The sequence below is a fragment of the Colobus angolensis genome, unplaced genomic scaffold (assembly GCF_000951035.1).
Source record: "Colobus angolensis palliatus isolate OR3802 unplaced genomic scaffold, Cang.pa_1.0 Scaffold62, whole genome shotgun sequence".
Classification (NCBI taxonomy): domain Eukaryota; kingdom Metazoa; phylum Chordata; class Mammalia; order Primates; family Cercopithecidae; genus Colobus; species Colobus angolensis.
Genome location: NW_012119821.1, coordinates 9,645,590 through 9,668,798, shown reverse-complemented (window position 1 = coordinate 9,668,798; position 23,209 = coordinate 9,645,590). Strand labels below are relative to the sequence as shown.

The following is a 23,209-nucleotide window of genomic DNA, read 5'->3' as shown; positions in this document are numbered from 1 at the left end:
ACCCGTCACAACTGGAACACCTTTTACTTTTCATAAGAGCTGGTATATCTGCTTGCCCTACAACTACAAATATATACTCCTGATGAAGAAAGTTGAGAAAAAAAACAAAAGCAGTTTAATTTAGCCTAATGATTATTTTGACTTATTTGTGAATCAAGTGGTTAACAGAATTGAACTGTTATTTTGACACTGTCAAGACAAACCCTTAGATACATCACACACATAAAAAGCCTGTCTTTTGAGTCCTTGGCAATTGTTCATCTCAAACTTCTCTATAAAACTGTTTTTCCTCCTAGCAACAATTTCTACCAAAGATAAGTGCTAAAATGTTAGATTTTATTTTTCTTTAAAATAAGATTATATGATATTTTAGTCATCAAGAAAAAGGAAAGAGGGAAAAAAATCCTCAAAAATGTGTATTTAAGTTGCCTATAAGCCTTCCTCCCACCCTTTCAACTGTGTTGGTTATTGAAAGTAAAGGTGATTTGTCACTTGCATTTTAGAATATCTCCCAGCCAAATCTACAGATTTAGTAATATCTCTGGCAATGCAATAACATTTCCTGAAGACTGTAGTCATCAAATCCACACCTATAGGGTCAATATAACTTTTGCCCAAGAGGCCTAGATTGAAGGAATAATACACAAATTACTGGACACTTATCCAAAGTCAGTGGTTTATTTATATGTATAACAGTGACAATGAAATATTTACATTCTATTTAGTTTAGGTCTACTGCAAAATTGCAAAAAATTAGCACATTTTCTAATAAGATATTTTTCAATTGCAGAATGGTCTTAAAAAAAGAAAAAATTTATCCTAATATAAATCCACAGTTCCCAGCCTAGGCTTTGCTGTTAAAATGCTTTCTGTAATCCACCCTGTTTTCCCTCCCTCAATGTTACCACCTGACGTCCACTGACAAGAACCTGTGCAAGCTGCACGGCATATCACCTCTCTGCTGTAACTCTCTTGAGTATGAATTAGTCAATAGTTGACCTTAAACATAGGTCAGCTGGACTGTCAGCTCATTTTTTCATATAATCAAAAGTTAAACTCTGTGAAATCATTCTGACCTCACAGGGTTATTGTTTACATTAAGTAACATAAATAAAGCATTTAGAACAGTGCCCGCACCTGGTATATGCTTTGTAAGTGTTAGTTTTTATTAGTTTGCCATTTCATTTTCATTTCTTTGAGTTCCTCTTCTTATAACCTCTTTGGAGAACTGAAGTCTGCCGTATCATCCTCTCATGTTGTTGTTTCACTCATCCTTTTGATTCACTTCTCTCTTCTTCACAAAACTCAGTCTTCCATGCTGATCTCTTCTTTCTTGTAGCCTCCATCTCCCCCATCTTTACCACAGTATACATCCCGTTTCCCAGTTTCTGGCTTTTTATTGTTGTCTACTTGCAAACAATTCAGCCCACTGTGACCTTACCGTATTAACACGTAAAAGGTAATCTACCAGCATGGGAAGTCTATTGCAATTAATAATCTTTAAGGCATACAACCATCTCCAGCTCAGGACCACTGCTGTTACGCAGCCTGGTGCTGGTTCTTTAATAGGTCATATAGTAAGCTCTGTCTTGACTTAATTTGGCAGAGAGATACCATGATTGCTTAAGTGCTCAAGGGAGTAGAACAATCAGAATATAAGATGTAGTTTCAAATTAGATACGAACTTGAATTTGAAAGAGACCACTGCTTTTCTGTAAAGGAGATATGGTATCCACCAACAAAGTGCCTTCATTCTTATTTCATCAAATGGCATTAGCAACAATATCAGCTCTGGTTTAAAGAGTCCCTGAGATTCTTCAGAGCTGTGTGAGGTACAAAGGACTAGATCTTGCTTTTGCAATAGCTACTGTGCATTGGCTATGCAAGGCAGGCAGTAGTAAAACCTAGCGGGAGTCAATAAACTGAGGAGATAGGACTTGGAAAATACCTAACCAACAAATAGGTTCTGTAATAATGTGACGTTTTTATAGTCACATTTTTTAACCATAACAGCACTTGAATGGTATGCATTATAGTATTTCAATTTAGTCATTTATCTAAAAGTGAGTTTTATCTTTGCTCATAAATAAGGAGCGACATTCCAGCAATTTGAAAAGCTCAGCTTCACCTTTTGCTGGGAAGCTCATTTTACAATTACAGAAACACATGCTCTTTTGTGTCATGTTGCTTATTTTTTGATTTATGGCTTCTATCTTTGTGCTAACCTCTTTCTGTAAACTACACAAAGTTTGTACAAGCTCAGCTATTTCATTCTTATTTCTAATTTTAAAGGGTTATTTTCTCCATAGTGTCCATGTCTCTCAACCAAATAGCTTTGGAAGAAACTATTTACCCTTTCAGTTCACCAAATACTATTTAGCGTCTTAGTGTGTTCTCAGAGTCTGAAATAAGTAATCATTTTCCTAAAAGCCTGGCCAGCTCTTTCAGAAAGCCTTTCTTTTCTGCCCCCTGCTTCTCCCATTTCTTGCTCTAATGTGCCTCACAGCAAAGCCCTTAAGCACAATTACTGCCTGCTCTCCTTCCTTTCCCCACTTCACTTTTACCAAGCTCCCTCAGCCAGCAGGCTAGGGAAAGGGAAATTAAAATGGCATCAGAATGGTTTTCCTTCCAGTGCCACTGTCTGCCTTTCAGTGGTGATATCTGAATGTTTGCAGAGTCACTCTCAACTTCTCCAACAGCTTAGCTACAGCTCTAGATCTTGTCATATAATTCAGGGAACACTGGAGATGTCTTTTATGGCAGTACTCTTAATTCAAGGGAAATTATGTTTTGCTCTAGGTCCACAAAAATAAGTATAATCTTATGCCCGCCTTCACCTGTATCCAAACATTACAGATTTGGCAGGCATGCTTCAAGGTATATGCTCTGGGGCTGTTGCCAGTGACTTGTTTCATTACAGATGGATTTTCTTCTCTTTCCCCCTCATTTCTATTATTTAGTGAGGTGAGGAGAAATGTACCTTTACTCCACCATGTGTAAATAGAAGTCTTTATAAAAATTTTTGTAAAATATAAAAAGATGCTGATGGTTGACTGTTAAGTGGGAAAATGTAAGATACAAAATAATATATCCAGGATGACACATCATTATGATATCAAATACATAAAGAAAGAAAACACACCAAAATATTAAATCATTGTCCACAGTTGGAGAATGATTTAGCATTTTTCTTTTGATGCATCTTTGCATCTTACAAGTTTTTTGTGTGTTTTCAGTCAACAATATCACATTCTAATCAGCCAACACTGTTTACAAAAACACACTCATGTGGCAGCACTCCCTATTTAGGATTGTCTACTAAGTGCAGGCTTGTATCTGTACACTTACTCATTCAACAGATACTTACTGAATTTCTGCTATGGGCCAGGCACTGTGCTAGGTTTGATGAATATATCACTAAGCAAAAAGAAAGTCTTGCATGTATGGTCTAATATTCTGGTGGGGGAGACAGACAATAGGCAAACAAATAAATATGACACGTTAAGTTAGGGTAAGCGCTATGATGAAAAAATAATGCAAAGTGAAGTTACAGAGAATGATACGGGATTAAGTGGCGACATTAAGTGCGTTGAGTCTGACTTGCCTCTTCCACCATGTGAGGACACAGAAGAAGGCAGCAGCTATGAACCAGAAAGTGGGCCCTCGCCTGACATGAGATCTGCTGGCGCCCTGCTCTTGGACTTCCCAGCCTCTAACAACTGTAAGAAATAATTTTCTGTTATTTACAAGCTACCCAGATTATGGCATTTTGTTGTAGTGGCCTGAAAAAACTAGGATGGTCATTAAATCAGTGAATATATATTTTTTGTCTGTAAGCTATTCTCCATAAGGACACAATATTTGTACTTGAAAGTATGTACAATATTTGTACCTTGAGAATATGTAGAGGCTAATTATATCTTCTGAACTTCTGGGAAACAGTGTATTTTTAAGGAGTCTTTCTGTTAAGATGTTTGACTAAATAAGATAGTGAATAGTAAAAGGGATTGCTTAAGGAACATTTAAAAACCAATGAACTTGAGATTTCACATCACACAGGAATTAACTAGGGACCATATTTTTAATAAATTGTGTGCATTACATCAGGGGTCCCCAATCTCTGGGCCATGGACTGATACTGGTCTGAGTTCTGTTAGGAACCAGACCACACAGCAGAAGGTGAGCAGCAGTGAGCAAGCAAGGCTTCCTCTGTCTTTACACCTGTTCCCTACTGCTGGCATTACTGCCCAAGTACCACCTCCCATCAGATCAGCAGTGGCATTAGATTCTCATGCGAACTGCACATGCAAGGGATCTAGGTTGTGCGTTCCATATGAGAATCTAATGCCTGATGATCTGTCACTGTCTCTCATCAATGCCCCTACAACCGTCACTGATGGGACCATTTAGTTGCAAGAAAACAAGCTCAGGGCTTCCACTGACTCCACATTATGATGAGTTGTACAATTATTTCATTATATATTACAATGCAATAATAATAGAAATAAAGTGTACAATAAATGTAACGCACTTGAATCATCCTGAAACTATCCCCTCCCCCAGCTATGGAAAAATTGTCTTCCATGAGACCAGTCCCTCGTGCCAAAAAGGTTAGGGACTGCTGAATTAAATGATGGCTTACTACTAACATTTGTTCATCTCAGTAAATTTTTTCATGAATTGTATGGGAAAACAAAAGGCACTTAGACTGTACCCTAACAACACAAAGGTCCTTTAAGTAAATTTTAGTATGCAAAACTGTGTTTTTCGGGCCGGGTGTGGTGGCTCAAGCCTGTAATCCCAGCACTTTGGGAGGCCGAGGCGGGCGGATCACAAGGTCGGGAGATCGAGACCATCCTGGCCAACACGGTGAAACCCCGTCTCTACCAAAAAAAAAAAAATACAAAAAACTAGCCGGGCGAGGTGGCGGGCGCTTGTAGTCCCAGCTACTCGGGAGGCTGAGGCAGGAGAATGGCGTGAACCCGGGAGGCGGAGCTTGCAGTGAGCTGAGATCCAGCCACTGAACTCCAGCTTGGGCGACAGAGTGAGACTCCGTCTCAAAAAAAAAAAAAAAAAAAAAAAAAAAAAAAAAAACTGTGTTTTTCATATAAAACTAGGCAAATTTTCTGTTATAACACACGCACAAGACATGAAAGCCAGGTGAAAATATAAGTTGAGGTACAAATGCCATAATTGCTCACTTTCTCACTATTGCTAAGAAATGAAGTTGTACATGGAGGAAAGCCCATACATCATCGAGTGCTTGCTATATCCCACACTGTTATAGTGGCACTCACTTTTCTTTTTTTTATTTAATCCTTAAAACAAAGAACACACCTCCATTTTGGGGGTTAAGCAAATTGCCCCCATCTTACAGCTAGCAAATGACAGAGCTAGAATTCAAATCAGCTGCTCTAATCCCAGGGTCCACACTTTTAACCATTAGTCTCCACTGACAACTCCTAAGCTTATGATGACTCCACCTGAAGTTCCATTTTGACGACAGTAATTCTAAAATACATAACATATTTCCATATTTACTTGAAAACTGCTTTTGAATCTAACTTAATAACTTGTATGTACCTTTATAATTTTAAATATCTATTTTTAAAAGCCATGTTATTTTACTCTCTCATTATATCTGCTTTTGGACACATAAGCTGTTTCTGCTCCTCTAATCTTAATAAGCTTTTTGCACAAAAGTTATTCAGATTCGTAAGTTAAAGTAAGTTCCTCAGTGAGTTCTAACAAACATATGCTGGGCTGTCTTTTCATTTATCTATCTATCCATTCAACACCTTTACAAATTACTATAGCAAATTTTCTTTTCTTGATTTCTATTTCCCCTACCCTACTGGAAATGGGGATGAAAAGGAGACAATAAAGTTGAGAACAATTTAACAACTAAATAAGGCAGGACTTGTTGAGTGTTTTGATATTGCGAGATACTGGGAGGTTCAAGAAAGGGAGTATTATGAATAATTAACCCCTTTTAAATTCTCATTTGTTTTCCTGAAATCCTCCTGATTGAACTCCCTGTAATAAATCTTGTACCCAATATTTTTTTTTTTTAATTTTGCCACATTACCTTTCTAAAGCATATATTGATTTCTTCTCCTTTAAAGGAAATAATGCTTGTAAATAAATTAGCACCTTGTCTGGTGTATAATACGTGCTTAGTAAACACTATTATTTTTGCTATAGTTCTGTGCCAGACATGAAGCTAAGCATAGAAAATGTGGCAGACATGAATGGAACATGGTGCCTGGCATTGAGGAGCCTGCAGTCTAGTCGAGACACAGAAGAGTAAATAATTTATCACCATACAATTGTGGAAACACTTTACCCCAACTTGAGTAGCGGCAGAGGTTAAGAGAAATGAATTGACAGGGTAAGAAGCATGGCAACAGGAACAGAAACAGGAGAATACCCAGAAGACTAACAAACTTTGGAAATTTTAGGAATCTTCAAGTTATTCAATAAGGTTAAAAAAGTTTAAAGGACTGGCCATGGGTCCCATGAAGCTGGACAAATGGGCAAGGCTCAATCACAAGGGCTTAAATGTCATGCTAAGTGTTTTGGGATTTTATACTAAAGCAAGTGAGGATTTACTACCAAAATCACTGATGTGATCAATTTGAGAAAGATCAATGTGTTAATGGTGCAAGAACTGATCAGAAAGGTGTAGAATTCAGTTAAGAGGTTGCTGCAATAATTAAAAGAGAAAATAATGACAATCCGAAAAAAAGATACTACTAGAAATGGGGATGGAAAGGAGACAATAATATTTAGAACAAGGTAACAAATAAGTAGGCCAAGAATTGTTGAGTGTTTAGATACTGGAAAATATTGAGAGGGCTCAGAAGAAGGGAGTATTTATGGATAATTTCTTGAAAGCTGGGGCCATTCACCAAACTAGGAAATTTGGACAGAGCAAAGATTTTGAAGGAAAGGTAATGAATTTACTTTGGGGGTGCACACTTTGCAAGAGCTGATAGACATCCAAATGCTGATGGCCAGAAGACAAAGAGGATCTCTAGCCCAGGACTAGAAATACAAATTTGGAAGTCACCAACACAGGTGATAGTATAAACCTTGAGAATGGGTGACATAATCTATGTAGGATTATCTATTAATCACATTCACTGAAAAAGATATATAAGCTTTCTCTTACTGCAGTGGGAAACAGATTAAGACTTGGCTCGAACTATCCTTTTAACATTATCTTCTGATACTCTGTACCATACATCTTACTGTGAAGTCACATCAAAATACTTATATTTAGTTTCCCAAGTTCTGTCTAATCCCAACACTGTCCCCTAAATTTTCTGCCTAGTGAATACCCACTTGGCCTTTAACTCTAAATCAAATGGGAGTTTTCCTGTGATGCCTTTGATAATCTAACCATCTTCCTCCCCGTTCCACATAGAGATCATAGTTCCCGCTCTCCTTCTGACAATAGCCCTTGGCACATGCCTCTACTACGGAATACAAATGTTTCTTCTCCACCAGATAGAAATTTCCTAGAAGAAAAAGACTGCAAACACACAAAGAAATGTACCTATATAAGTTCGTTTCCACACTGCTATAAGAACTACCTGAGACTGGGTACTTTATAAAGGAAAGAGGTTTAATTTACTCACAGTTCCACATGACTGGGAAACTTACAATCACGGTGGAAGGCAAAGGGGAAGAAGTACCTTCTTCACAAGGTGGCAGGAGAGAGAAAGAGCTCAGGGGCAACTGCTACTTTTAAACCACCAGATCTCGTGTGGACTCCCTCACTATTATGAGAACATGGGGGATATTGCCCTTATGATCCAATCACCTCCTACCAGGTCCCTTCCTTGACATGTAGGGATTACAATTCAAGATGAGATATGGGTGGAGACACAGAGCCAAACCATACCAGTACAAGAGCATATTTATAGAATGACCGCCTGAAATAATGTGTCCTCCATCTGCAAACATCATCAATTACTCTAAAGAATCCATGCCTACTTCTATTTGGCAAGCAGCCAAGGAAGGTTCTTGGGTATAATGTGATATTTCCAGTATGATCCATTAGGAACTTTATTACCACATTACTGGTACTCATGTCAACACAACTGACGTGGTGAAAACAGTGAAATCATTTAGAATAGCAATGACTATGAATACACTAGTTCCTCTCAATAAAAATTTGACTTTATTTCACTTGAGGCAAAAAATAAAAAAGGATGAAATCTAAACAGAAATAGAGGTCTGGAATGAACAAAAGGAGGTTTCCCTTGGATCAACTGGGAGGTCATTATGGTACTTTGATGTAGTATCTCCTCCAGAAAGGATAATTCAAATACATACATATATACATACATACATATATACATAGTTGAGAACATTTATATGTGTTAAGTGTCCAGTCTATGAAAGCATTTTCTTTATAAAGACAGAAGGCAGGACTTCCACCTGGAGTTGGCCTTAAATAAGATGTTTATAAAAGTGAGATACCCAAATGTTTAAATGAAAATAATTCCTTCTAGAAGCATGAGCTCTTCTGGCAACAAGATATTTGTTTTTGTCTACTCAGCTCCTTACACAGAAGGGATAATCTATAAATCCTTATTTGGGCTGACATCAAAAGACCTTGCAAATTGCTATTCCTCCCTTGACTCTACTTAATTGTTTAAAAAAAAAAAAAAAAAAGGAGACATAAGGAGACATTTCTGAAGTTCCCTTTCTTTCTATTCCGTAATAGAATACTTGGACAATTTTTCCAAGGCCGTAAAAGATACACTCATGAGGTTTGAAATTTCAATAACTATGACAAATTTATTATCAAATGGAAAGAAGTTGTAGTAGTATGTTTTATTTTTCAAGATGACCACTACTTCTTTAGGGAATTTGTTAGTTTTCATTCTTGAAAAACAGGTTAATGAGTATACTATAAGTTATAGACAAGATGACTCTAAGTATCACAGAGTGACCTACTCTATGTGGCTTATGAATGAGAGCTCTAAGACAGAAGTCAGGCAAATGTATATGAGTAGAAAAACCTACTACACAAGCATTAGAATGCTGGTCTCCTATTCAGTGTTGCTTATAAACAGTTCTACTCTTAAGAGCCTACAAGAAATTCATTCCTAAGGATCATCTGTCTTAAAACTACCAGAAGGATGTAAATGTGAAAATGCTTAGCCCCAGCCCTTATAGTAATTAAGTTGAAGATGCTGAGTCATCAATATTTCACCCCAATTATTATTTAGTGGTCACAAATAGAGTTTATTAGTTTAAGCATACCCAATTATCCCCATTAGGTTATGTTTTAATTTACTTAACTTTGAAGTTGCAACTTTCTCTTCCAGACATGTTGTAACCATGTATGCTGTGCAAAGAAACAAGGTAGGAAACCCTCACTTCACTTTTTCGTTCTGCCACTGAAGCACTGTGTGACCTTAGCCCTTGCTCTCTGTTTTATTTTCCCCCATATTTAACATCTGTAAGGTAATAGATTCCTTCTCACTTAAAAAAAAATTAAAGAATGCAAAAATATTGCAAACAATACTTTGTGGAAAAAAGCTAATGATGACAATAATCCTTTGTTGAATGCATAATAAGAGCTAATAGTTATACTAAATTCCTGAAAAATCATGCCATTCTTACAGTGTCCTCTGAGACTGGTAATCACTGTGTCAGTCAGCTTCCCCAAAGAAAATAGATGGCATACTCAAATGCAATTTGAGAGTTGTTTAGTAAAAAGGGCATTTGCAAAGCTGTGGCCAAGGTTTAGAGAAACTACAAGCAATGACGTAGTACCCTGAGCTAGTAAGACTAAAAGGGAGCAGTTATCAGCTTGAAGTTGCTTGGGGAGGGCACAGTTACCAGGACCCACAGAACAGCCGTAGGGAGACAGCTGCCTGCAAGCACATGTGCTTTACAGTAGGGAGAGGTGATCTGGTAAGTGGGAGCCCAGGGAATAAAATACCCAAACCTCTCCCTCCCTACCTGTTTGTTAATCGTTTGCTGATCCATCCCATTGGCCAAACCCAGCTGGAAGCCAGAGAACAAGTTAGCCTGCTGACTGGATTTCATAAGGCTGGCCAGCCATCTTATTACACAGAGCAGGTGGAGACAGGGAGAATGGATCTGATATCCACTATTCTTATTTTATCCCAAGTGTCCCAAACGTGCCTTGAATAAATGAGAAAATCAATAGATATTTGTTGATAAAAAAAGGAAGAAATCATATCAAAATACTGAGGGGTTCTATAAGCTGTTTCAAATCACACATAGCCGCTGAGCCAGGCCTTGCTCTGCGGTTCAAGCCCATGCTCATAATCAGTTATTATGTTATTCTGCCTCCTTTCCACCACCTTGATCCCATGTCATTTGTATGGTGTCAGGTGTTTTGGGAGATGGGGGAATGACTAGAATTAATACCCTTAAGAAACTTGTAATCCATGTGCCAGTTTTATCTTACTTTTCCATCTCATTATTGTCAAAGCTCCAAATTCTCTTCTAGAATCAAATGTTCTATAAAGGCAGGTCTTAAACATCTTACAATTCCATCAGCTATTACTACTAGTGGCTGAGCAGTGAAACCTTCCATCGCATGGCATTTTGCCTACTTGTTTGACAGCACTGTGCCTCAGATGGATGTTCTGAGTGTAAATAACAGGTAACATGATATCTTCTGTGAAACAAGCCCCTAACCTCTATTAGCTGCAATGGAATAAGCCTTAAAGCTTATATTAGGAACACATTTACTTGTTAGACATGTTGAAGGATTCATTTGTTTCACAGACATATATTGATCATACAGTATATACCAGACACTGTGATAGACACCCATATACATTGAGAAAATAATTCATACCAAAATCAACAACTGGCTTTCTACAGGAATGAGGTCGATAATCATCCACAGGGCGAGTAAAAGTGTGTTAATTACTGAGAGGTCATGAGCACACATGCTGGAGTAGAGTTGTGAATCTGGTCCCCAGCAGGACCCTGCCCTAATTCTCTCCAGGTTGTTCTAAGCTTGGATGTAGGATATAATTTCACAATAAGCACATGTCATCCTACTCCTGATTTTGTTCCTTGAGACAATTATGTATTCTGCTATTTTCCCATCTCTTAGGAAGGACCCTGCTTTGAAATACCAGTCCCTTTGTGCAAGGGCCTGCCTCAAATAGATCAAATAGAAATTTTTCCCTGTGGGTTTTTTCTTAGTCCTGTTTTTGGGCTTGGGGAGGCCACTCTTTCACGCCTGGTCCTGACTGAAATAGCACATAGCAATCTTTCATCTTTTTCAGGGACAAGGCAAGTGAACTGGCATGTAGCTACTCCCTTTCATGCTGTGTATTCATGCTGTGTAAGAATCATCTTTGCATTTTTAATAACTATTGTATGATGTGTCACATAACAAGGTTTGCCAAAGCAGGGAGGGGGTTGGCGGGGGAGGAGAAAAAAAAGTAAAGCAGAGTTAGTTTCCTACATGCACATTTTAATAATTTTGGAAAACCATCAACCTGGATCGAATTTCCATACTAATTTGACAGCTTCCCACTAATGGCAGGAATGCAAAGCCATCAATTAGCCTCATGACAATCAGATTTCAAAGAACACTCTATTTTCTTGGTAACTCTAACAAATAGAAAACTTCATTTTAGTAAAACTCAAATCCTCACACTTCGTGACGCTTATTTTATCCAGGAGTTCTAGGTAAGATCACTTTTTCAAATATCCTCTGAACGTTGACTTAGGTGCACACACCTGTGCTTCCATTGCCAACAAAAGCTTTGAAAGCACAGGACTTCCGCTGCATGAAATGCATTTACATACATTACATAAGAGAGAAGCAATGAGCAAGTCTGTTACTGGGAGAGGCTCACATCCTTCTCACCAAATCAATCTGTAACTTTCAAATAGCTCTGCTGTATTTCCTAGCAACAGGAGTAAACACTGTACTACATCCAGTGCCCAAGATTTGTAACCACATTAATCTGTGAGTACTCAACTTAATTAAAGATTAGACTTTTAAATTGTATTTTTAGTGCACAACAGTACTGCTAAATTATGATTATCAGTGGCTAAGTGTGCTTACGTCTGCAGAACGTGGGGAATGAAAATGAATCACTTATTTTCATCTTGATATGACTGCTCTTCTCTGAGGCGCTATTGCCCCAGTTCACAGGCCTTGGAGTTCATTGGAATTCTATGGTTAAAACACAGCTTGGAGACCTCATTTATGAAAATTCTTTTAAACCTTTCACCACTTCGACAAATCCAGTCCAAGTTCACTGAGCCAATTCAAAAGTAGCTCTCAGCCTTTTTATAGGTTTTCAATTACACCAACACAGAACACCAGAGCCATCATCTCTGAAGAAATATATTTTAGTTGCGAAGAGGCATGAATTCTTTTTTAAGAATCCCAAATGAAAGCAGCATTCCCAAAACTGTAGCCAACAGATGCAAAACTCTATCTTGAACTGTCCTTGTCTTACTAAAGACAAGATCATCAAATTACTTAAACATGGCTAATGTTTAGTTATCTGCTATAGGATGTATGCTATTATTTTTAAGATTTTACTTTGCAGAAATATTGGCAAGCTACCTCACCCTCAAACTGTTCCAAATATCTTTTTTGAGGAATTGTTTAAAACATTTTCTAGACTTCATTCATCCTCCTAAAACATAGTGTGTGACAGCAGGATTTATTTTTCCTGTACGCACTCAGAAACAAAAACTCAAAGCAGGTCAATGAGCTCTCCAGGTTGAAACTGGTAATCAATGGTCAAACTGAGGTTAGACCTTATTCAACTTTCCATTCCAATGCACCCTTTAAGTGGGCCTGAGGTAACCGTGCTGTTTTCTGAGATAAAAATCCCTTTTAAAAATGTTTATATGACTTAACAGATCAAACATATTTTCCTCCATTTTCAAACTTTGAATTTATTTGAATATGTGGTTAATATGGTTTATGGAAGTACCAATCTTTTAGATTGGGTTATATGAATTATTCTAAGTGACACTTATCTTTGGGGGTAAAGTAGATAAGCTAACATGCACATTAGTTGGTTAGAAGCACTTGCAAAATTTAAATACTGTATGTGCAAAGGCAAATTGACTCAGGATATAAATCTCCAGTTCTCTCAGAGGGAGTAGTGATGACTCTAAAACGACTGGAAACAGAAAGTTCATCGTGATGACTCTAACAGCTCCCTGATGCAGGCTACTCTTCTCTTGTATATTTAATGTTCTATATGTCAGTTGGCCTTGTTTGTAATCTCAATAGGAGGCTTGTTCACTGGACAAGTTTTTGTTTTTGTGTTTGGTCTGTTCTGTTTTTTTTCTTTTTTCATGCTGTTAAATAAGACTTATGATTTCACATACTAGACTGCTTATAAGTTCTTCCAGTATTTGATATTAAAAGAGGTGAAACAAAAACTCAACAAGGTGTATACAGCCTCAATACAATTCTAGGTTAGAAGCCTAGATGTGTGACTAGAGACGCCTCCTGTCCATTCAATCTGACTCCAATGCGGTTCTGCAGCACTGGACAAAGCTGGGAGATTGAAACAGGAACCCCTGCAATGAGGGAATAGAGCCAGGGAGCAGGGGTTGGACAGGTGAGCCTCCATATACCAAGCCCTTCAACTCCTGGGGTTAGTTATCCCTCCTTTGTTCATTACTGATTCACTATGTACCCACTGCCAATGGTGGGCCTTCTAAACACTGCACTCTACACCAGCGATAGAAACATGACAAAGACAAATTCCCTTCCCTCAAGAGCCCAGGTTTGAGAAAACAAGCTTGTGAACCTTCTATTGGAGCAGCAATAAGGATCTGAGCTAAGTGCTGAGGGAGGCTGAGGAGGTGGTTGCTAAGTCTGTCTTAGGCATCCCAGGGTCTCCTCAAAGTCCAAGCCTGTAGTCCACTGCAGGGGTCACCAGTCACCTGTGGCCACACTGGAATGTGGCTCCTCTGAATTGAGGTAAGTAAAAAACATATACCAAATTTCAAAGATGTAATATGGGGAAAAAAAAGAATGTAAGGTTCTTGGTTAATGATTTTTTTATATGGATTACATGTGGAAATGCTACCGTTGTGACTATATTGGGTAAGATATATTATTAAAATTGATGTCACCTGTTCCCTTTTACTTTTTTAAGCGTGCTTGCTAGAAAATGTGAAATTGCCTGCATGGCTCCCATTCATGAATCCTATTACATTTCTATCTGCCAGTGCAGGTTGGTGCAGTCACAACACAATGCTTCGGGAGAAAACCTGGGGAGGCGGCCTCAGGGCAAGTGGGTGAGAGGGGGAAGTGCCCACGGAATGAGAAAGAGACAACAGGAGGACCCATTAGGGGCTACAAAGAGGGTACATTTGCTTTCTGAGTTGTGCTTGCCTGCCGGACTCATTTGCAGTAAGAGAGACCAGAACATAAAGGCCATGATAATAACATCTCAAATAAATTAGAAGCAGCTTGTGGTTTATAGTGAGCAATGCTCTACTGGGGACCAGACCAACCAGTTACCCCTGTCTTCACCCCATCTGTGGTTAAGTCATTTGGTCACTGTTGCCTTCTCATCTGTAAAGGGGGGACTGAGATTAACTGCTTGGCCTGCATATCCCCCGGACTCTGTCAACTAAGTTTTTGGAAACCTGAAGCGCTCTACACATCCTGGGGGAAGAAAGGGCTAGAGAAGTATACAATGTTTTGTGACCAGAATTTTTAAGCTGAAAAGAATGAAGAAACTTGAATAGAATAAATTCTTGATACTTCCTTTTTCATAAAACTTACCACACTTTATTTAAATTATTTATTAGCCCCCTTCCTAGCTAGATATAAGTTAGCTATAAATACCATGAGCTCAGGATCCACATCTGTCTGCTTACTACTGTGACTACAACTTGGAGGAGAGAGCCCAGAATACAGGCCTCAATAAATATCTGTGGAAGGGGGGGTCACATGGAGAATTTGCAGTCATTTTTGCTGTTGAGCATCTGTTAAGTTAAAGTTTCCAAGTGTGCAAACTGTACTCAGAAATGAGTAAGAAGTAGAAACTTACCTAAAGATGATCAAACCAGTAGTGCTGTCACTCTAATGATGTTATCTGTCCTACTGTAAAAATGTTGTCACAGGTGAAGGAGGAGAGTTAGCTGAGATCTTCCCAGCCCTCGACTGCTCTTGCACTGCACACATTCCAGGAAACTCTTGTGGCAGAAGCAGCCACTTAACTTACTTTCAACAAGAGAAGCTGAAGGCTGAGGGAAGTCAGGACCAACAGAGGATCCAAATTTCATTGGCACAGGTCTTATGCTTCACTTGGTTGCATGAATGAGTGTGGAAGCAGCAGGAAGTGGTGGTGATACAAACCTGGGTTCTTTGTTTAATTCTATTCTCAGTACTTGCCCAGTGGGAGACTGTAAGTTCCCTCTCTGAACCTCGTTCTCCTCCATAGCTTAAAACTGGACTCATAATTCATGGTTTAGCTATAATGTACCTTTCAAAAAGGGCTAGCATCTGGTAAGCACTGAATAAATGGTTACATGTCAAACACAGTAAACACTCAACAATGACTAATATCTTCCTTCTGCATTAGCAGAAGGAAAAATCTTAAAAATCTTAAAACTTAAATCTTTAACCTGGAGTCCATGGAGTCCCGGGAAATCCACAGATGAGATTCAATAGATCCTTGAAATCCCTAAAATTAAATACAAAGTGAGGTATGCATGCATATCCTTTCTCTCCAAGGAAAGAATCCATAGCTTTCATATGATGCTCTTAAGGCTCTCAGACTGAAAACAGTTTAGGAAGTATTGAGCTTCTGTGGCTTCCAAAGTGTTTAGCTCCTTTTATTTACCTATGGAATAGTTCTGTGGATGACTCTCAAAACCAAGCTTTTCTGTGCCTCCTCAAGAGGCCTGCATTTTATATGCATCAGTATAACTTCCATAAGATGCTTTTATTTTCTGGCAGCAGCAGTATCACAGGAAGATGATTGGAATTTGTAAGTCAGAAATTGATCTTAATTTCAACAATAGTACTGGAGCCCTTATCTCTTTAAACACATCTTTTTCCATAGTTTTATATATATATATATATATGTATATATATATATATGATTGATGACCAAAGAAGGCAGCTATGTTTTATTCTCAAGATGATGGTTACTTCATCTTAGAAGAACAACAACAAAAATCATAACAAATGAATGGGAAGAGCCCAGTCAAAGCTTTATTCTACTCCCCAACAACTCAGGTGAGGTCTGGCAGCTTGGCAGTCACCAGGAAGAAGGAGCTTAGTGGCAGACAAGCTGCTTCAAATTTCTAAATCTTTGTTTCCTCATCTGTAAAAAAAAAAAAAAAAGAAAGAAAGGATGATAACAGTAACATCTCCTTCCTATGGCTGTGAGAACTAAATAAGAAAGTAATTGTAAGGCATCTTGTAAGTACTCAAAACAGAGTGCCTCATAAATATTAACTATTAAATATCCTCTCTGATGATAGTGGGAAAATGATTCCTCATCTGGTCTCTGACCCATAGATTTTAGCCTAGAGATTTACTCTGGGCCACTGATATTTTCCAGCCTCCTCCTTAAGGTTGTTATTAGTGACCAAGTAATAAATAAGTATATAAACCAATGGGAAAACTGTTGAAAAAGTGTCTGAGCAGCAGTTTCAAAGAAAATCTGTCTTCATGTCCCAGTATCCTAAAGGCAAATGTGAAAATCAAGTTAAAGCAAATAGAATACACCTGAAGAAAATCACCTGAACAAATGAAAGATGAATGATTCAATGCACATTTTTCTTTCATTTATTTAAAAATTATTGAGATACGTGGTGGGCAAGGCACTGTACCGGGCACAGAATGCACAAAGATAAGGAAGTCAGTCCAGCTCTTGAGACATTTCATCTATAGAGGGAGAAAGACATGTATATCCAAGGTCATACATACTACAGGATAAAGTGTGATGTGGGGAGAGGCTGGGAGGGGATGTTCAGCTGAGGTTCCTTGAAAAAGCAACACTTGAGATGAGTTTGGAAGGATAAGTAAATGTTTAATAGTTCATAGTTTGAGGAAGAAGACACAATATTCCACAGAGACAACATGTAAAAGCACATGCAATGAAGCATTTAAAGACTTTGAAGTTATACATCTCAGCCCAGCATAGGGATAATATGGGCAGCTAGAAGGAGGCATTCCTGAACAAACCAGCACCTACCCATCCCCTGCACTCACAGTAGGAGGCAGGACTCACCTCGCAGAGAATTTTGGAATTTATGGTAAGAGCTTGGACTTTTCTCCAGGACTGTGACAAGGTTTGGAATGGTTCTTAGCAGGGAGTTATATAACTCAATTTTACCTATTCTTTAGAAAGAGCAAGCAGGCAGCGGTGAGGGGGATGGATTGAAAGCTGAGAGACTGAAGGCAGCATTTGTAGAGGTGACTTGGGAAGAGTGAAACATGAAAGCAAGTGGAGCTGGAGGTCTTGGTGACTGATTAGGTGGAGGAAGAAAGGGAGAAGGTCAGATCGAGATCATTCCCAGGTCTCTGGCTTGGGGGTGTAGTGAGAGGATGATATGCCTGTCATGGAAAACAGGTGTAATTGTATTTAATAGATATCTGCTGTTTCTGCATGCACATCATCTCCTGTCTCTTCTTTTCAATATTTTCTTTTAAAAACTACCCCTTCCCTGCTCTCAGGTTATATGCTTTAGAAGAGTTCTGCTGACTAGTCTCCCATGTACCTCCTTCACTCCCATACACTCCTTCCCACCTGCCCTCACACATACCACTCTCCCTTTTCAAAAGCCCCCAGGACTGGTCTCATAATCAAAGCCAAGTCAAGTGGCATAGTCCAAATCTCCAGCCATAGGGTTCGGTTCAAGCACAAGCATGTGATCAAAGTGGTCTAATAAAGTTAGTCCTGAATTCTCTTTTTCTCAGGGAGTAAGACTAAAGCTAGAGATGAAAATTTTGCCACCATGAAGAAAAGAGGAAATCAGAATTGGATCCTTTCTGAACTTTTCCTTTATAGTAGCCAGTATATGCCCTTTCCTACTTGAGTAAGTATAAACTGGGTTTCTGTGATTTGCAACCAAGTGTCCTGACAAACACAAGGATTAAAGACAACCGTGTTTCAATAAAGAAAAAAATAGTTTATTTTTATGAGTGGTGGATTTTAAAAACCTACATTACTGTGACAAGAGTACCTTAAAACATTTAAGTCTACAAAAGGCACTTAGGGACTTTATAGCAAACTCTACACTTAATAATGAAAAGTCAGACCAGACTGTTTTAAAAAACATTACTGCACCAGATAATGGCACATCCACTCATTCAATTAACATTTATTGAGTATCTTCAGGGGTTTTAGACTTGTGCAATAAAAATGATAAAAACGGATTCTTTGGTTTGAGCTGGTCCATCCAAAGTCGTTCCATAAAGAGCAGCTGTGTATGCTGTTCAGACTAATTGTGTGAAGTTGGAGAGGCCAGGTGTTTCTGTCTGGCCTAACAGCTGCACTTGGTGGTAAGGGCACCACCTGAATTTCAGTCTGGCCATAAAATGAGGCTGACGAAACAGCACCTTGCATTAGCTTTTAGGTGAAAGACAGAACAGAACATGTTTAGAATTCTTCTCCCTTCTAATAAAACATCCATTAACGTTTATGAAGGAGTCTGGATGAGGCATTGTGCCAGACCCTCTTTTCTTTACTTTCCACAAGAAAACTCCACCACGAGCATGGGTTCAACTGTTATTCACACACTTATACCCTATGGAAATATGCCTAAGTTGTCACCTCCTGCCTTGTTACCTCTTGCTTCCCCATGGCTACGCCGAAATGAATCTTCAAGTGTTCATCTGGGGTGAGCATTTGCTGGTCTTGTCACCTTGTGTCCATCTCCGCTTCTGATAGCAGTGCTCCAGTGTCCTTTAAGGGTGAACCTACCCACTTCACATTGTGTACTGACCTAGTGTGGCTGTTAGTCAGTGCTACTGGCTCAGGAGTGTGCATGGCACTCAAATTAAGTTGAAGGTGTCCTTTGCCTGGTATGCTCAGTTTAAGAGCAAAGCACTCTAAGGGCAGACCTTCAGCTGTGCCTTGGAGAAAGAACATCAGTTCTACTCCCTAGGTAAGTTCTGTTTCCATCCTGAGAGCAGTGGTTCTGACTTCCCTTTGACATCTTAGGGAATCCCTGAGGTTGTATTTTGTTTTCTGTTGCTATACACCTAAAGAGACTTAACTATATACAATAGTGCACTGTGATTTAAACACTAAACAATAGCTAACATTCATAGCCTACTCTGCAGCTTATAAAGTACTTTCACATTCAATTTATCTCTTTTAATCAAACTTTCCGGAACTGAATTTTTCTCCTGCCCCCAAATAAATCACTTATTGATTTCTGTATTTCTCACAAAAGCACAATCATTCTTTCAGTCACTTAAGTTTTTTTAAACCTCAGAATGACTTCGACTTTTTGCTTTTACTAACTCCCTATAATCAGTCATCTCATCCTAAATACGGGATCTCCCAGATCGATCCCTTTCCAACTTTCCTGCCTCCATTTTTGTCAAAACCATCAACTTTCAACAACGTCCAGCTCACCCTGCCACCAGCCTCCTGTCTCCAAACCATTCCAACACCACTGTCAGAAGGATATGACTAAAATTTTACTATCATTGTGTCATACTTCCTCTACCTGGGGTTTACAGAAAAAAAATTGCAGGACAATGATTTACTGGACAATTCCTTAACCCAAATCCTGGGCTATTGATAAGTAGGCTCCAATACGCTCTCCTAACATATTATTTTCAGCAGAAAACACCTGCTAGATACACGTATCCTCAAACATGTAGTAGATCACAAAAACTGGCTCTAATTTTTTGCAGCTCCTTATCATCATAAGTGGACTCTTTCTGTACCCCTTGAATCTAGTGTAACCTTCTGATTTGATATGGCTAATGGGAGAGTAGCTAATGTGATTCAAGGTGAGGCTTTAAAGTTGCTTTTGCATCGCAGGTTGTTCTTTTGCTGCTCTTACAACACTGTTTGATTTGCCATGTAAAGAAGGTGAGGGGATTGAGTGTCGGAGAATGTGAGGTACATATCTCAGCCACTTGTTATGTTACCCTGGCCAACAGTCTGATAACTAACTGCCAGACATATAAGTAAAGCCATTCACAATTATACCGCCAGCAGACTGAAAATGTCTGAGGGAACCTAACTAAGAATAGCAGAAGAACCATCTCACTGAGCCCAGCTCAAATTGCTGACCACCAGAATCATGAGCTATAGTAGCAATTTTAAGTAACTGCATTTTGTGGGGATTTGTTATCCAGCAATGAAAAACTGATATAATATCTAAGCTAATTTGATCACTCTCTCCTCAGAGATTTTCAATTACTATTTAGCATCTTAGGCACTCAATTATGAAATGTGTTCTTCAATGTTTTGTATCATTTAATTTTCCATGGGTCCTATTTCCCATGAAAACGTTCCTTGTGAAAAGACTAGGCATTTTATATTGCTGTATTACATATAAGCACAAAGTAAATGCACAATAACTATTTAGGAATCAATTAGTACTTTCCCAGGGCCCAGCTGTCAGTCATATCAATTAAAAATTATTTTAACACATATTTTGATCATTAATTTCAAAAATGTAAAAAACAGCTAAGATGCAAACCATAAAATATAAAATCTAGTTACCTAACCTGTAAAGTGCTAAATCATGCATAGTATATATGATATGAGCAAACAAGTTATTGATTCATTTTCATAAATAACTTCCTGCAAGCGAATCTGCATAGAAATCAAATGGGCGCAAGGAAATAAGTACATAAGGGTAAAAGTTTCACAGAAGCAACTATTTGATTTTCACCAGGATATCATTTTTCTCCCAAGACACATATTTCTCCTATGTGGTTTGCAACTGTAACCTGACAAACTGCCAAAAACAAAGCTTCTATTCTAAGAGTGTTACTGATTCTCTTGTTGCTATTCAATTAGATTTTGCATTTAAAAGAGAAATTCCCTTGTGTTTCCTATAATGATGCACCTGCTCCTTGGGAGATTTCCTCTTTTGACAAGAAATGCCTTACATCTGGCAAGAAAAACAGCTCCAGGCTTTTTCTGATAATATCAAAGATCATTTGTTTGTATTAGATGTTTGTGTGGGTTTCCCTTAAGAGCAGTAAAGTACTGCTACAATTTCTTCCAAAATAATAGCACACACAGAGTTTCTTGGCTTGCATTTCCACGGTACACCTGCACCAGAACAACTGTCTGGAATTAGCAAAGTTGTGATAAAGTAGACAGAGAAATGCATTTGCTTTAGTCACTTCCTTTTGGATATCAACAAGTGGTAACAGTCAAATTCATGAATGTAGCATCATTTCAAATCTACTTTCTGTAACCTTTCTTCATGAAATGCTTGCTATGGAGAAAATGAAATTTATACTCAAAATTATACCCCTTCTTTTCAAAATCCCATGCTGTATTTTATTTCTAACTGAGATGTCCAAAAGATTCTTAAGAGAAGCACTATCTTTTACTTTCTGATTCCTGACCTGTTAATGCATACATATTTAGTTATGGGTAATCCTCAGTTAATACTCCCTTTCTAGAGAGACTTCCGCGATCAGTACCAAAGTACAGCACCTTTCAAATAGTCTTGAGGACTCCTTAAAGGTGTCTCCTTGTACTCTAACCATGCTGAATGTAATTTAACATTGAGATACATCAGACACAGCCAATAGACTTTCTCTCCCAGATGTGTACACATTAGCATACTGCTTTCCTACACCTTGTTCTTTGCCTTTTAAATTTTCAATATGTACAAATGAAATACAGATTTCAACCCATTCCCAATTGAGATGTCTGCTCCATAAAAGAAAACTAGGTTTTTCCCTTCCTGCAGATTCAGCAACGAAAGTAGTGCTTGAAAATTACGTGTTTAGAGTGACACCTTGGAGAACTGACATACTTTGCACACATGTAATCCTCATAAACCTCCCCAGACAGCCCTTATTTCATTTTGCAAACTGCACCCTGGCCAGGCTCCACGGCACGTGGTGTGTGGCGAGACTGTCCTGCAGCAGTTCCCCCTTCCTCCGGGCTCTTTGATGGGCACTTGTCAGTAACAGCCAAGAGGAATCGGACCCTGCCTCCAGCAAGTGAAAAGGGGCACCGACAGTAATGCTTCCTTAATTAACTTTCCCAAGGAAAGCAACGTTACCACAGGAAAAAACAACACGTTTCCCCCCTCCTAGAGGTCCATTGAAAATGAGCAACAATGCTGTTGCCTTTTTGTTTCCTAAGACTTTCTTCGCTGCAAGCAGTAGCGTGTTCCTCAAAGAATGCTAGTATTTCCTGTGGAAACTGTATGGCTGCCAGTAATGGCTCATAATTTTCCCTCTTTTCTTTTCATAAAAATGAAATAAACAAAATGTGGCCTTTGACAATAGCCAAAACTGGGTTCACCCCACTTACCACCTGCAGATGAAAGTCATCGCCAAGAGAGAAGGCCAAGAGAGAAACAGCCCCCGCTGAAATTGACGCGGACCAGCCCGGGACGCAGGACAGCATTAGAGGGAGGCTGACGGAGCGCGGGCTGGACAGGGCAGTCGGGGAGCCGGTGCTGATGAGCGAGGGGCGGCAGCAACACCAGACGTCCCTCTTCTACAGCTATTGCTACCCTTGTTAGTACTGTCGCTATTACTATTACTTCCCCCCTCCTTACCTCAGCTCTTCCGAGCCGCGGCACTGCCCATCCCTGCCTGCGATACGATCCCGGGTGGCAGCAACAGCAAGAATAAGAACCACATGAGGCAGGCAAATGAAAAGAACAATCCTTTGGAAACGAGGCGGGGGTTGTTTCCCCCTTTCCCCAGTAAAGCAGCCGCTGCCGCCACCACTGTTACTATAGAGACCTCCCCCTAAACCCTTTCTGCAGAGACGCCTCTGCTGCCCCAAGCAGCCGAGACTCGCGGCACAAAGGGGGCCCCGGGCTTGGGGAGCACGGGGCGACACCCACCGGGGTCGCCTGGTGCAAACTTGGAAAGGCTGAGCCGCCAGCTCCTAGCCCCCCGCCTCCCCGCGGGGTCCGCTTGGGACCTGGACTCACCGGGGGCGCCAGGCGCGCCGGCGGCTCAGGAGCGCGAAGGGACTGACGGACCGACGGACGGACTGCGGCGGCGGGAGCGGAACAG

The 23,209-nt window shown here is 39.4% G+C and overlaps 1 protein-coding gene across 3 annotated transcripts in view; it reads right to left on the bottom strand.

Annotated features, from left to right (window-relative positions):
• The window catches only part of SNCAIP (synuclein, alpha interacting protein), a 147,323-nt gene extending 124,114 nt beyond the window's left edge, over window positions 1-23,209 (bottom strand). For 2 of the 3 annotated variants that reach the window (XM_011963703.1, XM_011963704.1), the window contains exon 1: window positions 23,125-23,209. The gene's annotated coding sequence lies outside the window, so the exon portion shown is untranslated. Of the gene's footprint in view, window positions 1-22,490; window positions 22,964-23,124 lie in introns of those variants that run through there. The other variant, XM_011963702.1, reaches the window with a different exon arrangement.